This window comes from Triturus cristatus, chromosome 5_1 (genome assembly GCF_964204655.1).
Source record: "Triturus cristatus chromosome 5_1, aTriCri1.1, whole genome shotgun sequence".
NCBI lineage: Eukaryota > Metazoa > Chordata > Amphibia > Caudata > Salamandridae > Triturus > Triturus cristatus.
Genome location: NC_140587.1, coordinates 228,043,468 through 228,062,343, shown reverse-complemented (window position 1 = coordinate 228,062,343; position 18,876 = coordinate 228,043,468).

Genomic DNA, 18,876 nt, shown 5'->3' with positions numbered 1-18,876 from the left:
TCCTGAGAAAATTAGAGTTAAAAAGATAGATATATCTGGGCGGAGCCTAACCACACATCTCATCGTGAGATCTGATTGGCTGTCAGTACTTCATCCAAGAAGTGTTGACAGCAATCTTGGGACCAATATACATGATAGCACCTCATTAAAAACCATTGCAGTTAATAGGAGGTTTTAAGACTTTAGTTACATTATAAATCATTTGTTGATGGTACCATACTCATTATAGGAATTGTGGTGTGTTCTAAGGTGATTTCACCATGTGAAAAATCCTTCTGCTGGGATATCATGAATCATGTTTGAGAGAAAACAATTTTCTCATGCTTTTCCCACAGAGGTTTGGAAGGTGATCTATAAGCTAAACTGAGAGCATATTTTCTGTAAATTCAAATTATCTTTCTCAGTCATGTGAGAATGAAGTCTGACATTCTCAGTAAAACATGTACATCCAACAAGGGCAGAGACTGTCAGTTGATTCCTTTGTGTTCTACTGCAGCTTCCCAGAGTGTTCTAAAGAACAACTAGAGCGCTGACAGTCCTACTTATGACAAACGTATTGCACACCTGAAGCCATCTTGATTGGAATAAAGTGGTAACTCTAAAAACATTTAATTTTAAAAGGAACAAATTGAGGGGGTTCATTTTGCCATAGAAGTATGATTAGTGCTGCAGAAAGAAAAATTAGGGCACATTTTGAGTGACTTCTCAAATCCTCTTCTATTTCATTAAAAAATTCTGACATGCAGACTGAAACATGCACTTTCAATACCAGCAGCAGACTTCCCTGGTGAGCAGTAGCTTTTCTACAGTGATCTAATGAGCAACTAGAGTGCTAACATTCAGAATTTATGGCAAATGTGTGACACATCTGAATGCCTTCTTGATGGAACCAAAGTAAAAAACTGAAAGCATTTCCTACTGAGGAGACTGCAAAAGAGGAAATTATGAAACTTCATAACAAATAAATCTCCCAAGATGGCCACCAGAGATAAAAGAGCCCAAATGTAGCCCAAATATCACCCAGATGTAGCCCAAGTATAGCCCAATGACAGAATGTCCCAGAGTGTTCTTAAGAACAACTAGAGTGTTTACTGTCTTACTTATGACAAAAGTATGGCACACCTGAAGCCATCTTGATTGGAATAAACTGGTACCACTTAAAACATTTAATTTAAAAAGGAACACAATGAGGGGGTTCATTTTGCCATAGATATTATGATTAGTGCTGAAGAAAGAAAAATTAGGGCACATTTTGAGTGACTTCTCAAATCCTCTTCTATTTCATTAAAATATCACCCAGATGTAGCCCACTTGTAGCCCAATGACAGAAGTGTGCAAAACACTTATTTTTTGTGTATTTCCAGTTTTATATAGTGCAGACATGTCAAGTATTGGATCGCTTTACATGAGCATTGGTTACATCACACAAGATCAAATTCATTTTGGTTGTAGACATGGGGAGATTAAGTGATTTGACCAGAATCACAGAATGTTGAGCTGAAGCAGAAACTCCAACCTGGTTCCCCAGTTGCAAAGTCTGCAGCTCTAGAAGTAACACCACATCCTCTCCCCTAAGTGCAACATTTAATCAAGTGGTCAACTGGATAAAAAAACATAACGATTACAAATAATTTAAAAGTTCTTTGTCACCATTTGTAAACTCAGAAAATATGTCCTCATTTTAGTTTTTTAGAGCACTAACCATAATTTTGATGCAAATAAGACCCTCTCATATATGTAATTTCTAAAGGAAATGCTCTAGGTATTAGTTTTGATTACATCAAGATGACGTCAGGCGTTCCACACTTTTGTAATAAATATAGAATGTTAGCAATCTAGTTGTTCATTGGGATACTGTTGAGAGGCAGAGGCCAGGGGCACGGACTCTGAAAATTGAAGGCAGGTAGGAGAGTAAGGAGGCAACAATTTGACCACATTGGGCAGGCAGGAAGGGCAGTGGCAGCACAACAGACTATGGAGGGCAGTGGAAAGGGGGGCAGGGGCAGCAAACCAAAAATACAGGACTGGCAAGAGAGGCTGTGCCAATGTAATAGACCATTGTGGGCAGAAGGAAGAGGCAGTGGTAGTACAACCATGCATGCCAACAGACCCGTTTCAGCCAGGAAACGTCCAATGTTTTTAAGCTCAAATGGGCTTTATTTGATCTGTCTCCTGTCTACAATCTCCTCTTTTTCAATGTAACTCAAAGGTGAAAATCAATACCCCAGTTTGTTTTCAAAATCTCCCTCTTACCAAGTTCAAAATGTTCGCAAATATGGTACATTGGATCATGGTAGGCAGGATGAACTGGGGTAGGGACATGGACTCGGATAACAGAGGACTAGAGGGACATGGAGAGGTGCACCAAACTGACCCTACAGGGCAGGCATCAGGGTTTGCAGCAGCACAATACACCACACAGGGCATGCGGGATGGGAGTGCAGCACAACAATGCATAGAAAGCAATAGGGAGGGTATAGGACCATGCACATGGACAACAGAGAACAGAGGGGAAAGAGGCAATGGTAGCTAGCTGACCATAATGGACAGACAGGAGAGAAAGCTGCAGCATAACAGACCATAAAGGGCAGGAGAGACGGATCAGGGGCATTACAATGGAACAGACAAGCCAGGAGGGAGGGAATAGGGGTCTGCACATGGAAACAGAGGGCTGGGGGCAAGGGGGCAGGGCAGGAGCAGCAAGATGACCATGGAGGTCAGTCAGGATGGGCACTAGAAACAAGACACACCATGGAGAGCAACAGTGAGACTATGATGGCATACACACAGATGATGGAGGGAAGGTGGGAGGGGGTCAGGGGCAGGTAGCTGACCACACAGGGAAGGTGGGAGGGGCCATGGCAGCACAGAAGACCATGCATGGCAAGCGGGAGGGTTAGTGGCAGCAAATGGCTATGATGGGCAAGAAGGAGGGTGCAGGGGCATGCACAAAGGACCATGGAGGATAGAAGGGAGGGTCAGGACCTGGGCACAGACAAGAGAGTTCAGGGGAAGAGGCCTCACAACAGACCGCGCGGGGCAGGCAGGAGGAGCAGTTGCAGCACAACAGACCAGGGAGGGCCGAAGGGTGTGGCAGTAAAATGGACCATGGAGGACAGGAGGAAGGGGATAGGGGCATGGCATGTGGACAGGCAGGGTGGAGGTGGCAGGGACAGGTTACAGTCATCTGACAATGCTAGGCAGGTGGGAGAGGAGTGGCAGCTCAACAGAACACTCAGAGTAGATAGGAGTGGCAGGTCCATGGAACATGGTGGGCAAAAAGGCTGGAGCAGGGGCATGCACAAAGACATCGGAGAGCAGGGGGAAGGAGAATAGGGGCAGCAAGCTAAGCACAGAGGCTAAGCAGGAGGTCAATGATGGGCCATAGAATTGGGCAATGGAGGGCAGGAGGAGTGGACTGGTGCATCATGCTAAATGGAGGGCAGTGGCAGCACATCAGACCATGAATGGCAGGAGGGAGGAGGCTAGTCCATGGATTCAGACAACAGAGGATAGGGAGGAGGTGGAATGGGCAGCAAGCTAACTGTTCAGAGAAGGTGGGTATTAGGAACTTAATTGTTTTTAAAATGTGTGTCTGTGCGAACTACTTAAAATATGAATAAGTATGCAGCATAATTTCACTTTTATTCAGGAAGAAGAGGGCGTTTGAGACGGTGACTCCGGGCTCACTTGGCAGAAACCCCCCCTGACCCTCCACCCCATCACAAAATGTAATGCCCGTGAAAAGGGTAGGTGGATGCAGTGTTATATAGAACATAGTCCTGAGAGCACGATTGAAAATGAAAACTAGATATAGTATATAAACTATGCACCAAAAAGTGTGATATAAGATGAACCGGGGCGTGAAATATAATATGCAATACATTGTGCGCAATGACAGATTCATTGGAGAGCGCGAGATAGCACAGGCACTAGCGCGTGCTATGCGATATGCGCTTTGGAGTGTAATATGCACAGGGCAGTGTTGTGTAACCTAACTATTCTCTAAAGTTGTAATATAAAATATGTGCTGGGGAGTGTAACGTTGCATATGCACTGTGACAAAGATATGGATCCCAGATTGTAATATGTATGGCATAGCGCTGTGCGTTATAACATAGGCATCGAGGAAGGCACGTTAGATGGGGCAATATAACCCGTGCGAAGGCAAATGTGGCATGACATATTCACGGTGTGGTGTTACTGTGCACATGGGCTAGAGAGTGTCATAGCATACGCACTAGCTAGTGGAATACAACACAGAGGTGTGTGGCACTCGGCAGGCACTGGTGGGTGTAACACAGTATTGGGCTCAGCCAGGAGCACGCTGTGACTCTCAAGTGAGGTTCGTCTCCTTTCCAGAGAGTAAAATAAAAAGTATTACACATCCGGCGGTGGATGTGTGTTTTATTAACCATGAGGGGGGTTTCTTGCATAGTTTGCTCGAATTTTTGGCGAATCCCCTTTGAATGGCTTGGTGTGCGTGTGTATTAAATGTGCCCGTCAATAGCTACCCATGTTTGTATAAATAAACGACAACGGTGTCTACTTGGAGAGTACCCACCGGCGGGGGTGCCGGGATTTGGCACGGTAGGGCGTCAGACACGTCAGAGCTTCATTAGTGGTGTAAATACATTCCACGTGGATTCATTGTATGCATAGTCACATTTTAATGAATATCACGCAAATCGTCATGGTGATAGGTACATACGGTTTGTCCAGTATGTCCTAGGTGTTTCTATAAATATATATTTTTTTAAAATAATAAAAAACAAAGGCCGGCCCCGGGGGATGGGGTCCCCGGGGCCATAAGTGGCCTGAGGAGGGGGGCAACGCAGCCCCCCTCCTAAAGAATTTTTTTTAAAAAAGGCCATGACCCGGGGGTCGGGGTCCCCGGGGCCAATTAAGGCCTTGGGAGGGGGGCCACGCGGCCCCCTTCCAAATGTATTTTTTTCAACAAAAAAAATTAGGGTGCGGGCCCTGGGGGATGGGGTCCCCAGGGCCAATAAATTAGAAAAAGAAGTGGGGCCACACAGCCCTCCTTCTTAAAAAAATAAAATAAATAAAACACCGGCATCGCGCCGGAGGCCACGCTCCCTCCTTGCAACACTCCGCAAACGCGCCCCCCTGGCCAGTTGTAAGTTGAGGAATTAATTCCCCTTCAATACTGAGGGTCCCTGAGGGCCAACTAGCCCAACAGGTATCTCCAGTATGCGCCATGGAGCTGCGTTTCAGACAGGGGTTCTGAGGCCACGCCCCTTTTTACACCACTATGCAACGCAGCTCTGTGGTGCTTACTGGAGGTACCTAGTGGGCTAGTTTGACCCTACGGACCCTTAGGATTCAAGGGGACTTAATCTCTCAACTTAGAACGGCCACAGGGCGCGTTTACACAGTGGTGAAGGGAGGGGACAGGGCCTGAGGTGACGTGTGCAAACACGCCCTGTGGCGCGTTTTAAGTTGGGGAAATAATTCCCTTTCAATCCTGAGGGACCCTGGGGGCCAACTAGCCCACCAGGTGCTTCCAGTAAGCGCCACTGCTCTGCATTGCTGAGAGGTGGTGCAGGCTGTGCCCCTTTTTACCCCGTTCTCTGCAATGGCGCTTACTGGGCGTACTTAGTGGACTATTTTGCCCCTAGGGACCCTCAGGATTCAAGGGGACTTAATCTCCCAACTTAAAACGGCCACAGGGCGTGTTTACACAGTGGTGAAGGGAGGGGACTGAGTTAACGTGTGCAAACACGCCCTGTGGCGCGTTTTAAGTTGGGGAAATAATTGCCCTTCAAACCTGAGGGACCCTGGGGGCCAACTAGCCCACCAGGTGCTTCCAGTAAGCGCCACTGCGCTGCAGTGCAGAGAGGTGGTCTAGGCTGTGCCCCTTTTTACATCTCTCTGCAATGCAGCTCTGTGGTGCTTACTGGAGGTACCTAGTGGTCTAGTTGGACCATAGGGACCCTCAGGATTCAAGGGGACTTAATCTCCCAACTTAAAACGGCCACAGGGTGTGTTTACACAGTGGGGAAGGGAGGGGACGGGGCCTGAGGTGACTTGTGCAAACACGCCCTGTGGCGCGTTTTAAGAGGTAGTTTTAATCCCATGCCCTATTATATACTAGGGGCTTACAGAGGAAGTCATGCTATTCACAGGGGGACCCCAACGCATAGTGTTCCCTAGTGTATGTAGGTGTTTTCACTGTATTCTGAGTGTCTTTTAACATAGCACTGGCTCTAGGACTGGTTAGGCAGACTCAGTTACAACCAGTATCCGTCTGAAAAAGTTGAGGGTACAGGATGATTTTGCAACAAGGCTTCTTTCTGCTCTTCTGTTTGTTCTTTCTGCACGTTATCCTTCTTCCTGCACTTTCCTTCGTCTTTGAGGACTTCTGTTGCTTCTTTCTACATTTCTTTTTTTTCTTTCTGTGCGTTTTTTCTTCTTTCTTCACATGTCCTATCTCTGTAGGCATAGTTAGAAATTAGCATTTAAAAAACCTTTGAAATTCACTGAAAAAAACCATAGGTTTCAGGCACGTTATAGTTAGGAATTAGCATTTAAAAAACCTTAAAAATTCCCTGAAAAAACCATAGGTTTCAGGGGCGTTATAGTTAGCTGGACTTTTCACTCGTACAAAACCATTGAAATTCCCCCGTTATAGTCAGTTCACCTAACTATAACTCGCGAGCCCGCAATGCACTGCTGATGATGTCACATATTACATCACTCATGACATGGTCAGTGACTTCACTCAAGACATCACTGATGACATCTCAAATGACATCACTGATGACATCATTGATGACATCATCCTTGTGATAGAGTGGCAGACCTCCTCTCCCCCTAATATAACCTTTGATACACACATTCAAAAATAGAAATTAAAATGTTCAAAACAATGGACATACCAATACCAGTTACAACAACCTATTCAGTAATTCTAAGATCCACATACACATCCACTCATTCACGAACAGTCCTATACAGTCACTCATACATGTACTCACTCATCATATGTACTCATACACCTATACATCCTGTTACACAACGCCGCTCATCCATAGAGTTACTCACACACATAGTTACTCATGCTAATAAAAAATCAAACATCCATTTACTTGCATATACAGTTATACACACACCACCACACTTACTTCTACAGAAACTTACACATAATTAGCGCCATATGTAGGTAGCCTAATACCGGTCGGTAACGGCCGATTTTCGGTAATTATACCGTTACCGACCAGTATTTAGGCTTTTGCTATGTAGGGTGAACATTTCAGGATTCGGTAATTGAATCGGTAAAATTACCGAATCGGTAATTTTACCGATTCGGTAAATACCGAATCCTGAAATGAGATGTAGGTGACACTCAAATGAGTGATGTGTAGGGAAAATAATTCGGTATTTAGCACCAAATATATGTTGGTGCTAAATACCGAATTCATTGCAAAAAGCAATATTTTGCTGGACTAACAGTGCCATGTGGCAGACATGCATGCCCTTAGGGCATGTATGTGCGCCACATGTGCACACATGCAGGAATCAGGGGTGTAACAGGGTGTCAATGTGACACCCTGCCACCCTTGAATGTGCTCCCCCCATTACCGAATCGGTATTTACCGATTCGGTAATGAGGCATACCTTCCCATTGATTCAATCAATGGGAAGGTATGCCTCATTACCGAATCGGTAAATACCGATTCGGTAATCACCGAATTTCTCCGATTCGGTAATATTTACCGAATGATTACCTACATATGAGTTACCACTTCTTAAATACCGAATCGGTAAAGTTCGGTATTTAAGAAGTGGTAACTTGTATGCTACCTACATATGGCCCCCAGTCTTTTAAACAATCACCTATAGAAACACATACTTATTCATACAGGAACTCTTCCAATCTCTCACTCACTTATATACACCAATAGTCACATATACTAGTTTAAAACATATGTAGTTACTCATAAAGACACTATTGAGACAGTCATTCACTCACTAACACACCCATGCACACACTTATCCACCCATACAGTCCTGCATGCATGCTGTCTTCAACACATACAAACAGTGAGTCACTCATTCATGCACCTATGCACTACATAATACCCCCCACCGAACCATACAGACACTCAGACACTCATACTGATACTCAAAAACCAACTAGTAACCTATATAGACACTCATGTAGCTACTCACCAACCGATGCAGCCAGTTATACACAAAGTGAGAGACTGATACAGATATTTACATATTTAAACATTACTCACTAAGCCATGTATTCACTAAGATACACTTAATCAGTCAGTTATACAATCAATTTTTCAAAAACAAATCATCCATTTAGACACTTATATACCCATGTATTCTTCCATCGACCTTGAGATATACATATATAAAACATATGTAATTTTCAGAAAAACACACATTCACTGGATGATGTCATCAGTGATGTCATCAGTGATGTCATTTGAGATGTCATCAGTGATGTCATTTGTGATGTCACTGACCATGTCATGAGTGATGTAATATGTGATGTCATCAGCATACATTGCGGGCGCGCGAGTTATAGTTAGCTGAACTAACTATAAAGGGGGGATTTCAATGGTTTTGTACGAATGAAAAGTCCAGCTAACTATAACGCCCCTGAAACCTATGGCTTTTTCAGTGAATTCTAAAGGTTTTTTAGATGCTAATTCCTAACTATAATGTGCCTGAAACCTATGGTTTTTTCAGTGAATATTTATATAGATATATATATATATATATATAGATATATAGATATATAGATATGCAACCCAAGTGAAAATTAGCCACTAGGATGCCAAGATAATACATTGACTGTTTGTCTCTCCATACGAGTGTAAGAGGGTGACTACTTCATGAAAAGGGACCCACGGTGGACTCTGTTTATATAGCTAACTTTCTTAATTGTTACTTAAAATCCATTGAAGAGGATTTAAAATTGCAATTCATTTGAGTGTGAACATCAGGATTCAGATATATCAAGGTTTTGCATCACCCTTATGCCACGCCAGGGGGAGCAAGGGCAACGCAAAACCCAAGGGAGATTTATCAAGTCACTCAAGGCCACCTTGCATGGCCCTGCATGGCTTGATAAACCTGGAGTGGCGCAAGGCAGCGCAAATCGCTATGTTGCATTTCTCTGCCCCAGAGAGGTGTTCCAAGGACGTGTAAGGAAAAGGATGGGAATGCACCGTATTTAACATGATATGGCGAGTTCCTCTCCTTTCTTTGCAGTTGCGAACTTTTGCTTTCTAGCACCAGCGCAAGCACCCTTGCACCAAGGTGCAAGGGTGCCTGCGTTGTAAGCAGGACACCTTCCTACACAAAAACAATCCTGAGAGGCATTTTCCTATTTCTAGGTGTGCTGCAGAATACAGCATATGTACAAAGAGGAAAAAATGAGGCACAATAAAGATATTTCTCCTTGTTGCACCTCCCCTGGGGAGGCGTAGCATTTTGACACATTCCCAAGTCTATCACTAATGCTAAATCTGGGAGTGCAACAAAATCTATTGTGGATACGTGGAAACACTCACGTTTCCCCCTAGAATGCCTCCCTGTGGCAGAGTAATGCAAGGCAGCAATTTGCGCTGCCTTGTGTTACTCCAGATTTATCAAGCTCTTCAGGGCCAAGCAAGGCGGGCTTGCATAGCTTGATAAATTCCACTTGGGTTTTGTATCCCCCTTGCACATCCTTGCATGGCGCAAGAGCGATGCAAAACCTAGATAAATCTGGCCTCATATTTCTCTCTGCTCCAAATCAAAAGTTATCACTTATTAAATGTAATTAGGTAACCCAGAGTTAGTCAATAGGAGAGATAGGCATTACAGTATTGAAAAACGACATTAGGAGTTTTTTTTATTTCTTGGACATGTAAACCTTAAACCCACATGTCCTACTTTATAAATACAATACACCCTGTAAGCCCTGTGATCCATTATGCATTGACAGGCCTGAAACATGAATTAAAAGGTTACTTTAGTGGGATGCACAATAAGTGGTGCAGGCCCACTTGAGGCATTTAATTTAAAGGCCCTGGGTACATATAGTGTCATTTATTAGGGACTTAAAAGTACACTTAATGTGCTAAATAGGTGTACTCCAATTGTACCATGATTGAATGAGAGAGCAAAAACACTTGTTAGCAGTGGTAAAGTCCACAGAGTCTTAATGCCAGCAAAAATGAATTCAGTAAAACATTAGGAGTGAAGGAAAAACGTTTGGAGACTACCAATCTAGGGATATCAGGTCTAACAAAAGCTTTATAGCATTTATATGAAATTAAAATTTTCCAAACAGATGACATAAAATGTAAAAATGCCCCTACTTTCTTCAGCTGGTTCTAAAGGTACGTATTTTTGCCTGTTTAAACCAACTTTTGAATTTAAATCAACTTTTGCATTTAAAGATTAAGGGCCTCATGTAGGTAGCCAAATACCGGTCGGTAACGGCCGATTTTCGGTAATTATACCGTTACCGACCGGTATTTTGGCCATTGGTATGTAGGGGTACAAATTTTGCTTTCGGAATTTACCGAATCGGTAAAATTACCGATTCGGTAAAAATACCGAATCGGTAATGTTACCGAATCGGTAACTTTTCCGAATCGGTAATTTTACCGATTCGGTAAATTCCGAAAGCAAAATCAAGATGTAGGGGGAGTGTGTGTGTGTGTTTAAGAGTCGGTATTTACCACCAACTTATAGTTGGTGGTAAATAATGAATGTATGTGTAAATGCATTTTTACGCGCGTAGCAGTGTGCAATGTGGCATACATACATGCCCTTAGGGCATGTATGTGTGCCACATGTGCACACATGGCCGAATCAGGGGTGCAACAGGGTGTCAATGTGACACCCTGCCACCCTTGTATGTGTTCCCCCCATTACCGAATCGGTATTTACCGATTCGGTAATGAGGCATACCTTCCCCTCAATGGGAAGGTATGCCTCATTACCGAATCGGTAAATACCGATTCGGTAATTACCGACTAGTAACGATTCGGTAAAAAATACCGACTCATTACCTACATACCAGTTACCACTTCTAAAATACCGATTCGGTATCGTTCGGTATTTTAGAAGTGGTAACTGGTATGCTACCTACATGAGGCCCTAAAGGACTGTTCCGACTGGACAGCAGTCTTTCCTGAAAGAAAGAGAGAAAGAGGAAACAACACATGCCAGAGCTTTTGTGCATTTATAAAATTGTGCATTTAGCGATACCTGAGATATTGTGCAAAATGTGGTTTTACACTCGAAGCTACATGTGCACACTTATTTATTCAATTGCTTTTCAAACAAATTCACTGTGACATGTTAAATTGCCTTTTCCTAACTTGTTCTAACTAGGCCTCAGTTCAGCATTGACACCATGTTGTACAAAGTGGATGTCTCTACCTACACATTCACTGTTTATTTATTTCTGCAGCATGCAGTCAAGCAAAGTCATGTTTGCTTATTTCCATTGACATTGTTCTTGCTGTTCTCAGAGAACATTTTCCAAATTGTGCTCAGTAATGTTGCATACCTCCCACAGGCTCTCCTGCTAACTAATTGTACTCTATTCATATACAATAGTTCACTGTTGTCTTGTACCTAGTTTGTCCACTGATGACATTAACATAGATGGATGATTCAATATTCATGTTGTGGGTTAGATGGTGTAACAAAATGACGTCTAATATACCCGTACTCAGATTTGCAGAAATTATAACTATTTTGCTTGCACCATGATGATTTTGCAGTTTTAGTCTGATTCCATGAGAAGATTTTCTACATATACCCATGATTTTGTGGGTAAGCTAGAAGACTAGAAATGCGGTCTGATTTCTTATTGATTATACTGCTCTTTTGAGACTTAGAATAGTTTTGATTTTGCTTACTGTCTTGTATTGCCCTGTTTCTGGGAGCCTTCATGGCAATGACTTTATGCATTTGTATTTACAATTCGTGTACCACACTTTTTGTGTTTTGCAATAAATCTTGCTTGATTTCCTACTTTTGGCCTAGAATTTACTTATTGAGTTTGTCCTTACTAAATTGGGGGTTGGTACTGTGGGACCTTTTGGGGTGTAAGAATGTATGCTTTCTCCACATCCAAACACATACACATTTAAATCATCTCTGTCTGGAGCATATCATTTGCTGGGTGACTCTCAGCCCTATAACTCATTTGTAGCCTTAAATGTACTCTAGTGTGTGGCAGTAGTGTCATATACCATGCACAGATGACCGTGTCATATTGCAGTTGTACCACGCTTCCCACGCCGAAACATTAGTTCCTTCTTTTCTTCATATATTTCCGTAGCACTTTTTGATCTCAGTTCAGAAACCCTCAAAATTGCCATCATCTATTCTTTACAAGTGCCCTGTGAGGATGTTGCGTCTGATATAAGGGGCACACAAGATGCAATCTCTTCTCGAGCTATAAAGTGCATTATAGGAGTTCTCCGTCCATGTTATTTTTGCCAAGCGTCCAGTGAAGATTCATTGTCCCTGCCAGGCTGCATCATTAGAGGCCATTACTCAGGCGCTGCAGTGGGGCGCTCTGTGCAGTGATGCATGGGAGACGATGATCCGGGTTAAAGACCTGACTCAGCAGCTTCCACCTCTTGATATTATAGCACTTACCCTTTCTCTCGATGCTGCCGTCTCACGAGCTTGACTTTCAGAAGCATCAGCAGGATTTTTTTGCGTGTGAAAGATCCCGATGTAGCCGGAAAGTGTGGATCCTACTCATGAAACAATGAATTCAATTACAGCGAGGGATTGTATTGACTTACATTAATGTGGCGTACATTGCTGTGGTAGAATGCGACAGGGGAACCGATCAAACTTGATGTAACTCAACATTCTTTATACAGATAGGCTTTTGACCAAGGGAGTGATGGAGATATGAAAAAGTATACAATGACATCAATAGGCAAGTAGAAGCTTGTGCATTTATAGCGCTTTGCACCACAATAAGGCAGGCTTCTCTAAAGGAAATAATGCTTTTCCTGTGAAAAAAAGACTCAATTTCCCTATTGAGAACACTGCACTATTCAGAATTCCATGCAGAATTCTACAGGAACAGACACCTGCGGACGTCACTTGACATTAACGGTAGTGAGCCTGGAAAGTGGACACTCGCAGTCTCCGACATTGGTCACAGCGTTCCCACTGCTAAGGTATCACACACGCTGCCCGGCTCTCCACTGACGGGTTTGCCAATTTTGGCCCAATTAATTCATTTATACCTTAATCTATTGGACCGAAGTGGTTCTGTAGTTGGCATACACTTGCCTTCCTAGTTCTTCTGAGTCCTCTGCAGGTCTACAACCATTTAATGCAAGCGGTATTAATCTCAGGCATATATGTCAAAGTCCTGATGATGATCCCGGTACTCTTGTGTATGGGATCGAAACGTCGTCGACTCCTTAACATCCTGACGCTTTCATATGTATCATTGAACTGGGCTAAGGTGTTTGCCCTCATTTGTGCTTGACAATCTTTTGAATTCTTTCAAGCGCTAAGAAATGCCTGACTGTCTTTTCTTGTTTTAATCGTCGCAGGGTTTGTGTTTCCACTTCATTGTTTTGTTTTCTTTGTGAATATCTAAAATATTAAATATCTCAATATAACTCTCATTACATTTCTATCTTAATTTTCCAACCTTATCCTTCCTGTGAGGGACCACTGTTCTTATAAAATGGAAACCTGCACCAGGCACAGCTTCCTAGTCACACTTCTGTGGTTGATGCTGAATTGTGTGATATAGGAAATGTGCCCCTGTGCATGAGGCCAGGGGTCGCAAAGGAAGTGCCAGGAGTAGCAGGGAGCAAGCTAGGGGTCACATCTGTGACCCCTGACTACCCCAAAGGATGTCCATGCATGCTGTGGAGGTAATACTTTTTCATGAAGAAGGGGCAGAACCTGCAGATTCAATGGTGACTGTTTAGCCCACAGAGCCATAATCCTGGCTTCAGTGAGCTAAAAAGACCATGTATGACAGTGCTCGCACATCGTTTAAAACATTGGATAACTTCCACAATCGCAGTCCTTTCTAGTTACTGGAGTCCACATTTTCTATGTAATCATTACATTCATAGCATAAGTTAAGGCAATGGATACCAAACTGTAGTGTGCGCCCGGCACTATATCATAGCACAAGGGTGAGACACAAGTCCCACAACAAAGAAACAGGAAGCTTATTGTTTTCTTTTTTATTTATTTACTAATGTGCATTGTAAACAAGCATAATAACCTGTAAAAAGACCAAAAAGGAGTTCATGTCACCAATGTACGTGACAAGTTTCTCTCCCTCATTGTGTGAGTTAAGGCTTCTTCATGCTTCCTCTTAAGGGCAATTCTGCTTATTCTGTGGAAGCCTCCCTCCTCCTCTCTGAGGAAGGCTTTCAAGAGCTGGTCCAGATGCAGGGTTGAGTAGAAGTGGGACTCGGACAAATTGTAGGATGGAGCTTATGAAGGTACAGTGAGTTTATTTATTTCATGCTGATAGTGCTAAGGAAAAGTCACTCCCATATTAGGCCCCCTCTGCATTAGGACGCCCAACCTTCCAGCGCTAGCTGGTGGGTTGTGATTGGTGAGCAGCCTGTATGTGGAACAGGGATTGGCAGGTGAGAGGACATTGATGAGGAGGTGAGAAGTTGTGAATCATAGAAGGTGTAAAGTGAAATGATGGGTCAGAGGACTGAAAACAGAGTAGTTCCAGTGATAGCAGGACATTTTCCAGAAGTGGTGGGCATTGCCAGGAATTATAGGCAGTCATTGAAGAGGTGGGACATGATGGAGTGGGTGTGCAGTGGCAGAGAAGGTGGGCAGTGTTAGATGACACTGATGGGAGCGGTAGGCCATGCTGAATGAGGTAGGCAGTCAAAAGGGGTTGTGCAATGCCATGAAAGGTCACTAACAGCAGAAGTGAACATTTGTGGATAAAGTGAACACTGTCTGGAAAGGGAAACAGTGACAGCAAAGAGGCACAGTGACAGGCAGGTCGATAGTAGATACTGATGAGATGAGGGCAGTGGCAGGAAAGAGGCCAGCGATGACAGAGGTGGACAGCCACAGAGATCTGGGCAGTAATCGAAGATATGCCCACAGACAGCAAGGTGGATACTGATGTGCAAGGTGAATACCTTTGGGGAAAGGTAGCAGAGATGAGAGAGAGAGTGTACATGTGGGATATTAGGGTGGTGACGTAGAGAGTGGTAGGAGAGGTATGCTATTGCTTTCCAGCAGTCCATAAGAGAGTGAGAGGGTAATGCAAAGAGATGGGATGAAGGAACAGACTTCATCTTGTATTCACTGTGCACCAGTACAATCTCCATTAGGCCAGCTTTTTAATAAGCATTTTTTCCCCATCACCATCCGCCCAAACTCTCATCTGCCAAGGGTGGAGGGGCCTGACACAAACCTATAGTGTGCAAAGGAAACTCAACCTTACAAAGTTTGCATTAGTACAAATGCATTACGGAAAACCAGAATACATGGCTAAATGATAACATAAACAAGTGGCGCAGATGTCTGGTGTGGAATAGATTGACTGACCTGCTTATAAGTAAAAAATGGCTGCAGTAATGGGAGCTCTAAGAAAATGGGTTACTAGTTGGGGGATGTGGGACCTTTCCAAGTAATAAGTTCAAAACTTCATCAGGTCCAACACATACTTTCTGTGAATAAGCCTGGGCTCAAACCCTGGTACCAATGTCACAGAACAGACAAGTTTAATTTAAGCAAAAGTGTGTACAGAATTTAGCAAAAGCAAAACAATTAAAAAGTCAAAATATTAGACCAGAAATGTCCTATAACCAAGTTCTAATAATAGAGATACATTTCTTAAGAAAAATAACATCAAAACAACTAAAAGTCTATAAGGGGAATGGGAGATATTGATTTTGAAAGCTTTAGGGCAAAACCCTTCAGGTAGAAAGCAAAGCCCCAATCAGAAGTCATTGTTCATGATTGGCCAAGACGAAGGTGCGAGTTCAGTTGTGATATCTTCAGAAATTTGAGGGCCCAAGCAAGAAATATATTCAGGTCCCTATTCAGAACAACTTTTATCTGTGTCACCTATTTCTATGAATTCAAGCATCGTCATGACGAATAATGTAAATTTTCCAAGTAATTTATGAACAAAAGACTTAATTTTATTAAAGACACTGAGGCAAGTATTACGCTTTTCTATTCTTGACATAGTAGCAACAAGCTAGCCAAAGGGAATGAAAAATGTAATCAACACAATAGCCAATGGTTATCAGTAGCATGTATAATGCCATACTTGACTGCGAACAGTCCTCTTTTCTTGTGTGAGAAGTTAAATAGAACCAGAAAACACAGATAAAATGGAGAACACAAATGAAAAAGCCAAAGTAAATGTAAAAAGCTCCTGGCAAACTTTCATGAAAGTGATGTTCCTAGAAGGATCCAACAGAACCGGAGGAAATCCATGGGGATGCGCTGAAGCAGAGGAAGAGGTTGGTAATCCTGCTGGAACCGTGACATCTTTAAGAGGAAGCAGATGGCAATACTGGAGCCGCTCCCAGCGAGGGAATACAGACACACATTACCAAGTGTTGAGGTAGGATAATACTGGCTTCCATGTCTTAAAAAAAATTACGACTTTCCTTCATGAATTACCAGGAAAATCTGCATTTTATGTCAAGACCGGAAGCTTTTCTATGTAATCATTACATTCATAGCATAAGTTAAGGCAATGGATACCAAACTGTAGTGTGCGCCCGGCACTATATCATAGCACAAGGGTGAGACACAAGTCCCACAACAAAGAAACAGGAAGCTTATTGTCTTCTTTTTTATTTATTTACTAATGTGCATTGTAAACAAGCATAATAACCTGTAAAAATACCAAAAAGGAGTTCATGTCACCAATGTACGTGACAAGTTTATCTCCCTCATTGTGTGAGTTAAGGCTTCTTCATGCTTCCTCTTAAGGGCAATTCTGCTTATTCTGTGGAAGCCTCCCTCCTCCTCTCTGAGGAAGGCTTTCAAGAGCTGGTCCAGATGCAGGGTTGAGTAGAAGTGGGACTCGGACAAATTGTAGGATGGAGCTTATGAAGGTACAGTGAGTTTATTTATTTCATGCTGATAGTGCTAAGGAAAAGTCACTTCCATATTAGGCCCCCTCTGCATTAGGACGCCCAACCTTCCAGCGCTAGCTGGTGGGTTGTGATTGGTGAGCAGCCTGTATGTGGAACAGGGATTGGCAGGTGAGAGGACATTGATGAGGAGGTGAGAAGTTGTGAATCATAGAAGGTGTAAAGTGAAATGATGGGTCAGAGGACTGAAAACAGAGTAGTTCCAGTGATAGCAGGACATTTTCCAGAAGTGGTGGGCATTGCCAGGAAATATAGGCAGTCATTGAAGAGGTGGGACATGATGGAGTGGGTGTGCAGTGGCAGAGAAGGTGGGCAGTGTTAGATGACACTGATGGGAGCGGTAGGCCATGCTGAATGAGGTAGGCAGTCAAAAGGGGTTGTGCAATGCCATGAAAGGTCACTAACAGCAGAAGTGAACATTTGTGGATAAAGTGAACACTGTCTGGAAAGGGAAACAGTGACAGCAAAGAGGCACAGTGACAGGCAGGTCGATAGTAGATACTGATGAGATGAGGGCAGTGGCAGGAAAGAGGCCAGCGATGACAGAGGTGGACAGCCACAGAGATCTGGGCAGTAATCGAAGATATGCCCACAGACAGCAAGGTGGATACTGATGTGCAAGGTGAATACCTTTGGGGAAAGGTAGCAGAGATGAGAGAGAGAGTGTACATGTGGGATATTAGGGTGGTGACGTAGAGAGTGGTAGGAGAGGTATGCTATTGCTTTCCAGCAGTCCATAAGAGAGTGAGAGGGTAATGCAAAGAGATGGGATGAAGGAACAGACTTCATCTTGTATTCACTGTGCACCAGTACAATCGCCATTAGGCCAGCTTTTTAATAAGCATTTTTTCCCCATCACCATCCGCCCAAACTCTCATCTGCCAAGGGTGGAGGGGCCTGACACAAACCTATAGTGTGCAAAGGAAACTCAACCTTACAAAGTTTGCATTAGTACAAATGCATTACGGAAAACCAGAATACATGGCTAAATGATAACATAAACAAGTGGCGCAGATGTCTGGTGTGGAATAGATTGACTGACCTGCTTATAAGTAAAAAATGGCTGCAGTAATGGGAGCTCTAAGAAAATGGGTTACTAGTTGGGGGATGTGGGACCTTTCCAAGTAATAAGTTCAAAACTTCATCAGGTCCAACACATACTTTCTGTGAATAAGCCTGGGCTCAAACCCTGGTACCAATGGCACAGAACAGACAAGTTTAATTTAAGCAAAAGTGTGTACAGAATTTAGCAAAAGCAAAACAATTAAAAAGTCAAAATATTAGACCAGAAATGTCCTATAACCAAGTTCTAATAATAGAGATACATTTCTTAAGAAAAATAACATCAAAACAACTAAAAGTCTATAAGGGGAATGGGAGATATTGATTTTGAAAGCTTTAGGGCAAAACCCTTCAGGTAGAAAGCAAAGCCCCAATCAGAAGTCATTGTTCATGATTGGCCAAGACGAAGGTGCGAGTTCAGTTGTGATATCTTCAGAAATTTGAGGGCCCAAGCAAGAAATATATTCAGGTCCCTATTCAGAACAACTTTTATCTGTGTCACCTATTTCTATGAATTCAAGCATCGTCATGACGAATAATGTAAATTTTCCAAGTAATTTATGAACAAAAGACTTAATTTTATTAAAGACACTGAGGCAAGTATTACGCTTTTCTATTCTTGACATAGTAGCAACAAGCTAGCCAAAGGGAATGAAAAATGTAATCAACACAA